This window comes from Parasteatoda tepidariorum, chromosome 1, assembly GCF_043381705.1.
Source record: "Parasteatoda tepidariorum isolate YZ-2023 chromosome 1, CAS_Ptep_4.0, whole genome shotgun sequence".
Classification (NCBI taxonomy): Eukaryota; Metazoa; Arthropoda; class Arachnida; order Araneae; family Theridiidae; genus Parasteatoda; species Parasteatoda tepidariorum.
In genome coordinates, this window is record NC_092204.1 from 34,075,635 (window position 1) to 34,084,614 (window position 8,980).

The 8,980-nt window shown below is 25.1% G+C and overlaps 1 protein-coding gene across 1 annotated transcript in view; it reads left to right on the forward strand.

The window, feature by feature from the left end:
- LOC107448012 (atrial natriuretic peptide receptor 1) overlaps positions 1-8,980 on the forward strand; it is a 376,583-nt gene that overhangs the window by 1,892 nt on the left and 365,711 nt on the right. The gene's annotated exons all lie outside the window — the stretch shown is intronic.

Sequence of the window (8,980 nt, forward strand, 5' to 3'; positions counted from 1 at the left end):
TGTACTATATATATATATATACATAGAATTTTGAACGGTGTGTTCAGAAACTATGAGAATAGGGATAGTAATAGAGGGATATGATTCACACAGGGTTAATTCTAATATATGATTTAGTGATTTGTCTCAGCTGCACCTTACAATTTTGAAGCCACTTGTCACGCATTATATATTATATGAAGTTTCTTTCTTGATTAGCTAAAATAACATAGCAATAAACTATATAGTAAAACAAAAAAAAAATGAAGTAGCTTTTATTGCTGAAACATTTTATAAATCAGTTTCGGGCAAACTCTAAAAGTGCACTTTCGAAAACTATTGAAAAGTTGTTAAAAAAAGCAAAATGGTATGACTATGACAAATTTCGTTAAACTGTAACAATATTTAATTTTTTCATTTTAAAACTAATTAATGTCAGCGATATTTGTAAGGGCTTTAAGAAGCATAGATTTCAAATTACCTAACTATTAAAATCCATTATTTATAGCTTAGATGTATCCAAGTTGAATTTCTATAAAGTTGATTTGCATGCCTCTTTTATCATATTTTATAAATCATAATATATTTAATAAATATATTTGAAAATTTTTTTACTGATTTTACTGATTTGTTCTATTTAATGTATGAAATAACGTTTTAATTTTACCAAAAAATGCAATCAATTTTGCGATCTTTCAAAATCATATCAACTATATTTTATATTTAGTTTATTTGCGAAGAAAAAGAGCACTACTTACTTATGAACTTAAGCAGAACGATGTAAATTACGCACTTGAATTTTCTCAGTGTAGTAATTTGATAAAAAAAGCTTTTAAACCATGGCTTTAAACTCTAAAATTATTTTTAAAAAAGAAATATTCCGAGTTAGTCTATTTTTTATATATGGTTAACAATTCACGTCTTGTAATTCACATTGATAAATTACCTAAACTTTTCTAAAATACAAAAATAATTTATTCCTCTATATTTAGATTTTCCCATTGCGGAGCTAAAAATTTCAAAATTATCACTTTATAGCATATTAATGTTAACATATCCATTTTAAATTTGATTTCGAATTTGCTAATAAATTTCATATTTAACCTATCAGATGTGGTACAGAAAATATCTACGTTTTTAAATCAGATACTATGTCTCGCCTGGAACACGATATACTTTATTACTTTTTAAAAGATAAATTTAGGAAAATACAGGAATTTTAAATTAAATATTTATTCTACGTAAAGTAAAACATTTTTTTAAAGAAATTTACGAGATATTACCAAAATCAGTCAAATAGAGAAGAGAAAGAATGGAAATAAATTCAAATATAAAATATGAAAAAGAACTTGAAGGTACGACTCTTATTAAACGTTTCACTTTTACTTAAAATGCTTATTGACTGACTTTAAGAAAAAATAAATAACATTTGAAACTTAAAATAACACAATATTAAATGATGTTAACAATTTCAATCATTTTTGAATTAAATAATAAAAAAAATAAATTATTAGAAAAATATTTTTTTGTGAGAAAATCGAATCTGTCCAAAAAATATTTTTACTATTTTTTCATAGAAATTATAATCTGTCTTCATAATTAGTCTTATTCAGTCTGATTTCTTAATCGAAAAATTCCTTTGCACTAATTAATTAGCGTATGATTTGTTAATGCTTTAAATCAGTAGAATTACCTTTTACTGCAGTGTAAAAAATTCCAATAAAAAGAACCAGCAATCATAGTGTTGCTACTTTTTTACTGTAAAATTCATTTTTACCGGAACATGTTACGAAGAAAACTGATATACCGCTATTTATACAGTAATACTTAGCATAAAATTATTGACTCACTCTAATTAAATATATATTACGGTATAATAGCTTATGGGAAAAACAGATTTTATGGTATATGGATTTCACGGATGATGGTGCCGTTACTTTGTACCGTAATTTGATCCAGAATTACAGTGTATGCGAAAAATCAATTATTCGATAAAAAAAAATTTCATGTGCGTTTTTTTGTGCTCTGTATATATTAATAATATTTTAATTTGTACTAGTTAATTTGTACTTATGAAATGTCTCACTCTAGAGATTAATATTAAGTATCCTCCGAACTGCGCCATTAATCGATTCGAAGAGATCGTTCAATTTCGTACGGAGAAAAAAATTACCATACTGAATAGCATTGACATTTCTGTTAAAAATAAAACATAATTCTGAAAAATGAAACTAAATTATGTGGTATTTAAACCAATCATTTGGTAATTTTTTCATTCACATGGTAGCAGTTTTCTGGATATTCTAGTTTTGAAAATTATAGTTCCTTATACCAAACATTAAGTAAGTTATATTTAACCAAATAAATAGTTTTTATGCTATACTTTAAGGTATCATAATAAAATTCTTAAATTTCCTCACATTTACCAGATTTTAAACATATTTTATTGCTAATTTTACCGAAATCATTACCAAAGCATTTCGGTAAAATTTACCAATCTTTTTGGGGTTCCCATAGAGACAGAAACGGAACAGATTTACCATACTCTGGTAGTTTTAACCATACTTTTTCTCTGAGCAACAATTTTATACTAAGGGGAATTATATTTATCTGAAAAAAGGAATAGAAAATTAAAAACTAATGTATCTAATATTAAATACAAAGTATCAAAAGAATCTTCATATTTCATCATGTATAGAATATCACTCATATACAAAATGTTGGAATTTTAAATCAAAGTAGCAAGTATATGCTATTTGAACTAAAATGTAATCGAGTATTTTCTCAAAAATCATTTAAAGTGAAAAAAAAAGATTATTTGGAAATTAATTATCTAACTATTAGTCATTCACTTATTAGAATTTACAAAGTACACTTGTAATTTTACGAAAACTGTATAAACATGTTTTTTACAGTTAATTAAAGTAATACTCAAAATTTTAAATAGACTCTGAATATTTTAAAAGATCCATAAGTTATAGTGTTAGAGTACTAACTATATTGCTATAATAATATATTTTTTCAAATTTGTAGACATTTGAAGACAAAACGAAAAAATTCATTACTTTTTTTAAATACGCTTAATTGACTTTTCTCTGCTGTATAACCATTTTAGTATTTGGAAATGGTTTTTGCCCCGATTATGATTTACGTATGACGTGTTTTGCTTTAAAAAACTTGGTTTATAATAAATTAATATAAATATTCTACGAATTAGTATTAACTACTTAATTTTTCCTGATAATTCATATGTTTAGTAAACCTATAATCTGTATTTATTTGAAAAGAGTTCTGAGATTTTAAATAAATTAAATATTCATTTTAGAAAAGCATTATTTCTTAGAATTTACCACTGAACAAAAAAAGATTAATAATTGTTATAATAATTTTGCCAGCATACGTATAATAGTTTTATTCAAATCATTTGTAACATTTCTGAAGTATGTTAAAATTTAAAATATTCTCTAGTGAATTTTGTTATGAAATTCTGTAATTTTTTCGTTTCACACATCATTCCGAACTAAAAAAATTTTTCTTCCCGTATTTCAAACATTACTGAATTTTAGTCAATATTATGAAATTTTAAAAAAATGCTATTTAAGGTATAAACTTTTATTATAATATTACTCGCGGAAACGGATAATTTATGTGTTTTCAGGAAATTTGGAATTTGAGATTTTATGTTAGAGAATGTGGAATTCTTATAAATTTATAGGAAGTATGAAAGTGAATTAGGATTTATTGAATAAAATAGCGCTGATCGCTTGAGTAAAACGTGATTTGTGTTCCAAATACCATATCACTAAATATTAGCTTATTTAATAGAGAATAGTGAGACACATTTGTTACTGGATAATAATTTTACTGTATTTTAACATCATTAAATAACGCACTTTAAAATTAACACGCAATTAAACTCTTGCATTTCTGAAATTTTAAGTATTTTCATCTTTTTACGTACCATTTTAGAGATCTTATGAGATCCAGTTAAGATTAAGTAAAATAAAATATCACGTTTACTTTATTTAATTTCAAAAACGTGAGTTGATTGAAGAGTTGAAAAAAAAAACATAACTTCTTTGAAAATATAATATATTACTTAACATAGTACATGCATTTCATTCTTCATTATAATCATTTTAAAAAAAATAAGAACAGAATATTGTGGAAGTGATTTTTTTCTAAATTTAATTTATTTGCATAATTATTTATAAATACTGGGCATTTTTATCTTTATAACTGAAAACATTTAAAAATTTTATTTCCTCTTGTTAGCACTAAAAATAATTGAGAAAAAAATTAAAACAGCTTAGTACTTTCATCCTCTTTGTTGTAAAAATTATTGAGTTACAAAATGGTTTCGTTAGTTAAAATGGCATTTAAAACAGACTAACAAAGTTAATGACGAAAAATAATAAGTAAGTGCTTCATATTATCATGAGTCTTAAAAATAGTTGATAGGTGTTCAGGCTTTAAAAGTAAAACTTTAAATTTATCGTACGCTGAAGATAAATTAGAAATAATATTTTCAATTCAATCTCATACAAATTTTATTGAAATAATATTAAAAGTAATAAAGTTAGTTGCTTAGATGGCTGATTAATATCTTTTTAATTTGAATGTAAATATTTCTATATTAAGAAACACATAAGAAATTTTCCTTTTTTAAAAGTTATTTGTTTTGTAGAACTAAACTTTTTCTAAGCTAAGTTTCATTTTACTCCTTCTGGTGTCCTTTCATGGTGTTTTTGTTTAACATCAAACGCTAACAGTTTGTTCCATTGTAATAGAAATTCATGAATTATGCAGGTTGCTTTTAATTTAAATTAGTTAGTAGTATAGTTAGATTTTGTGGAGCAATTGTCAAAACATGCCTATTGTAATTCAAATAAAATTAGTTGACATTTCTATAGGCTCTTTGTTAGTTTAGTCTTTAAAAGTATCACAGAATATAAATGGGCAGCTTTATTTAGCCGAGAATAAATTGCACATGGTAGTGTATACGTAACTGTAACATGATGAGTAGAAAAACTGTATATAGTAGTTTTCAGCTGACAGTGTAAACTTTTGAAATCTTAAAGTCTGAAATTGAACCCTTAAAACCTTTCAAGTTGAGTCCTAATATCACGAAAAACAAAGTTAATAAAGTTTTAAATTGAACCATGTATCTGTTTAAGTTGAGCTCTAATATCAAGCAGCAAAATTAATTAAAATTTTAAATTAAGCCTTGTACCCGTTCAAGTTGAACCACAATATCAAGCAAAAAATTAATATAAATTTAAATTGAACAATGTACTCGTATCCGTTCAATTTCAGTCTTGAAATTAGGCAGCAATTTTAATAAAGTTTTAAATTGAAACATGTATCCGTTTAAAGTGACTTTAGTATCAAGCAGAAAAATTATTAAAGTTTTAAATTTAACCATGTTTAGCTTGAGTCTTAATATTAAGCAACAAAATTTCAGAACTGCGATTAAATAGTTCAACTTAGCACCGTTGATGTTATAAATCAAAAAATTCTAAAAGATTTCACGGTTTATAATTATAGTAAACTGTGAACAGTTTATAATTATGGTAACATTAAATACAAATGCTTTATGAATGTGAATGCTTCTAGAAAACATGTTTGTTTCTTATCAAGTTTGTTTTATTAAATCGAGTACAGAATAGAAAGAAAAAAAACTTTAATTTTTAGCTTAATAATACGACTTACATTTTTGCAAATTTTATTAAAATATAGAAACAATTTAACATGCATAGTAAAAGAGTCCTGATAAAGTAAGGATAGTAAAAGAGTCCTGATTAAATACTAATAAGTATGTTTCAAAAGTGTTGTGTCTTATTTATGTTCATAGAAGCTCAAGAGCTGACTATTTTCAAATAACTTAATAAATGCCCTTTAAAATATTTTGTTGACTTCTAAATGTGGCTAATTATAAGTTTAATTACACCACACTTCCTTTGTTTTGTTTTATTGACGAGCTAATTAAGTATTTGTACTGTAATGACGAGCTCTTGAATAACTTTTCATTATATTTCTTTTTTAATATTGAATTAACTAGTAACTCATAATTAGTACAACAACTTATATTTTGATATCGAATTACGTTTTTTTACATATTACAATTGCATTACAATTATACATACATTTTTATCTACATGCTATACATAAATAATATCTGATATTTTCATTACAATTTTTGTAATGTTGGTATGTTTTTGTATGTTTTGTATTGTGTTGTTTTGTTTTGTATAATGTGTATGTTTTTTGCATTCTGCACCTTGTGGTGCATTTTAATGCACCACAAGGTACTAACAAGGTGCTAAGTGCATTAACACATGTGGTTAATGCACTTAACTCTTTCAAAACATTTAGATTAAACGCTCTTTTTTCCTATGTATACTCATTATACACACTTTTGCTTTATACAAAATTACTCAGATTATATTTAGTACAAATTCACGTTTTCGTATGCTGTATTTTGATGAAGCATTTTGTATCTAAAATTTAATTTAATATTTCACAATTAAAATTCATAAAAATTTCATGAGATTTTCCAATAAACATTGATGGATTTCTAAATAAACACAAATAAGTTACAGAGCTATAATTTTGCTGGGTTCAAAAAATATCTTGATACATTTAAAAAACTGAAAACATGTTATTTTGACACATTCATGTGACTAAGAAATACGAAAAATCAATTGTTTTAAATAAAACTAAATAGATTAAGTTGAAAAATCTACTTAATCTTTCTATTATACTTTTTAAATACCAAACGTCGAAAAGTTATTTTCTTGATTTCATGCATCCCAAAACAAAGAAGATATTTGAAATCTTATCAATTTATTTCTTGTTGTTCATTCAATTAATTTCACGAATTACCTTTTTTCTCGGAATTTATATAAATGTAAAATGTTTGCTGAAATGGTTATTTTTAATGACAAAAAAAACGGAATTGAATTTTGTTGAAATTAAAGCAAATTAAAATAATACGCCACTGTCTCTTCTTTTTAGCTTGTTTTTGATTTGTGGTGACATTAGTTGTATTTCCCGTTTTTCTTCGAAATCTATTTTCTTCTTGAATGTTTATTTTAATCCACTCAGGGGCAGTGGAATAAAAAGTGTTCCACTTATTTTTGAACCATAATAATTGTAATAGTTTTTATCTAATACACAACACGGTTAATAAATACCAATTTTTTCCCGCAAATATATATTTCTGAAATTTTAAGTATTTTCATCTTTTTANCTCGGAGACTTCTTTGCGGGTTGATGGCATACTCCAGTAGCACGGTTTCCTCTACGACAGGTGTGCGTATAGCACGTTCTGGACTGATGTGGCTACGTGCTACGAAAGCACCTGATTTACATAATCTGCGGTGCAATCGTCCTAACAAAACATGACTATATATAAATAATATACCTTATATAAAAAATATACATTTAATTATAGGAATTTTATTTGCGCTAACATATAAAATCCAAAAAAAGCAGATGAGATCTTTTCTTTAATTCTTTTAAAAAAATTATTTTGTAAACTTGAAAAAATTTGAACAATTAATTCTGTTAGATTTAAAGTAAAAAACTGAAAATAAATGCAAATTAATAAATAAATATTGTTTTGAAGTGGGCATGTTTGGAAGATTTTACTTTTAACGCAATAAAGACGCCGGTGCTTCATGCTGCATTTCAAAACCATAAATTTTTAAAGTGCTCAATATAATATTTTCAATTAATTTCACCTATGTTAATATAAAATATTGAATAAAGTATGAAAAATATTTTTTTATAGAATTTCTGCCCCAAAGGCTTAAGGATCAGTATCACGATTCTCTTTAAGATTGGTTTTTAGTATACCAATTCAGAAATGCAATAATTTCGAAACTTCAAAATCTTTAACTATGCAAAAATATTCATTGGAATGTTAGTAGAATTACATCACATTCTCCAATGTTCCAGAACATCGCCCAAATACAATAACATTTAATAATTACCTTAGTGTGAAATTCACTTTGATCAATATTTAAGCAGAAGATAAACGTTACTTTTTATATTCTGCTCGAATTTCCGGAATTTGAGCCTAATAAATAGACTTCTTTAGCTTCGTTCTAAAGGAACAATTACTCATCCTCAAAGGTATTATTTTAGAACTATCAATTATAGTTTTAAAAATGACTTTAATAAAATGTAGGGATCTAAAATATACTTTGAAAGTGTCACTTATATTTATATTATTGCAGTGAGTTTGTGTATTGGGTTTTGCAAAACACTATTAGTAGCTATTATTTGTTTATTATTAAGACAATATAAAATTGTTACAATGACATTATAAGACAAATTTTTAATAAAAAAAAGAAAACTGTACATTTTTATTTCCTTTCTTAACCTGTTCGGGATGGGCGAGTCATAAATGTATTCGTACGGAAACAGAATCAGAATGAAAAAAAAAAAGCGGTAGCTTAAGTTAGGACAAGGCTTATTTTACATAATTTAACAGTCTTGTTTTTGCTTTCACTTTAATTCTTGCACATCTTATTAATGTTAGTTCGAAGTGTAACTGTATAATTTTTATTTTGAATTAAGTAGTGATATATTAAGTAAATCAAACTATTATTACTCCTCCCCCTAATATACTGCTATAGAAACATTTAGACTACCAGTTTTATTTTTTTACCATGATTGTAGCTACCCTGAAAATTCATAAATGACTCGCACGTCTCGATAAGGCTAAGTGAATATTGATTTGGATGAGTCGATATTTAAACCATGACGTTAACTGTCGATATCTAGTTAACAAAAACAAGATGTGAATTGTTAACTATAAATAAAAAAATACGAAGAAAAGCTTTTATCTATTTAAAGATATTTTACAACAGAAAATTGCAGGTAATAAAAATTGATCAGTAATTTCATTGAAATTCTTAATTAAGAAAAAACGAAAAAACATTTACCTTTAAATTTAATATCATACAGTTAATTTTTAATATATATATATATA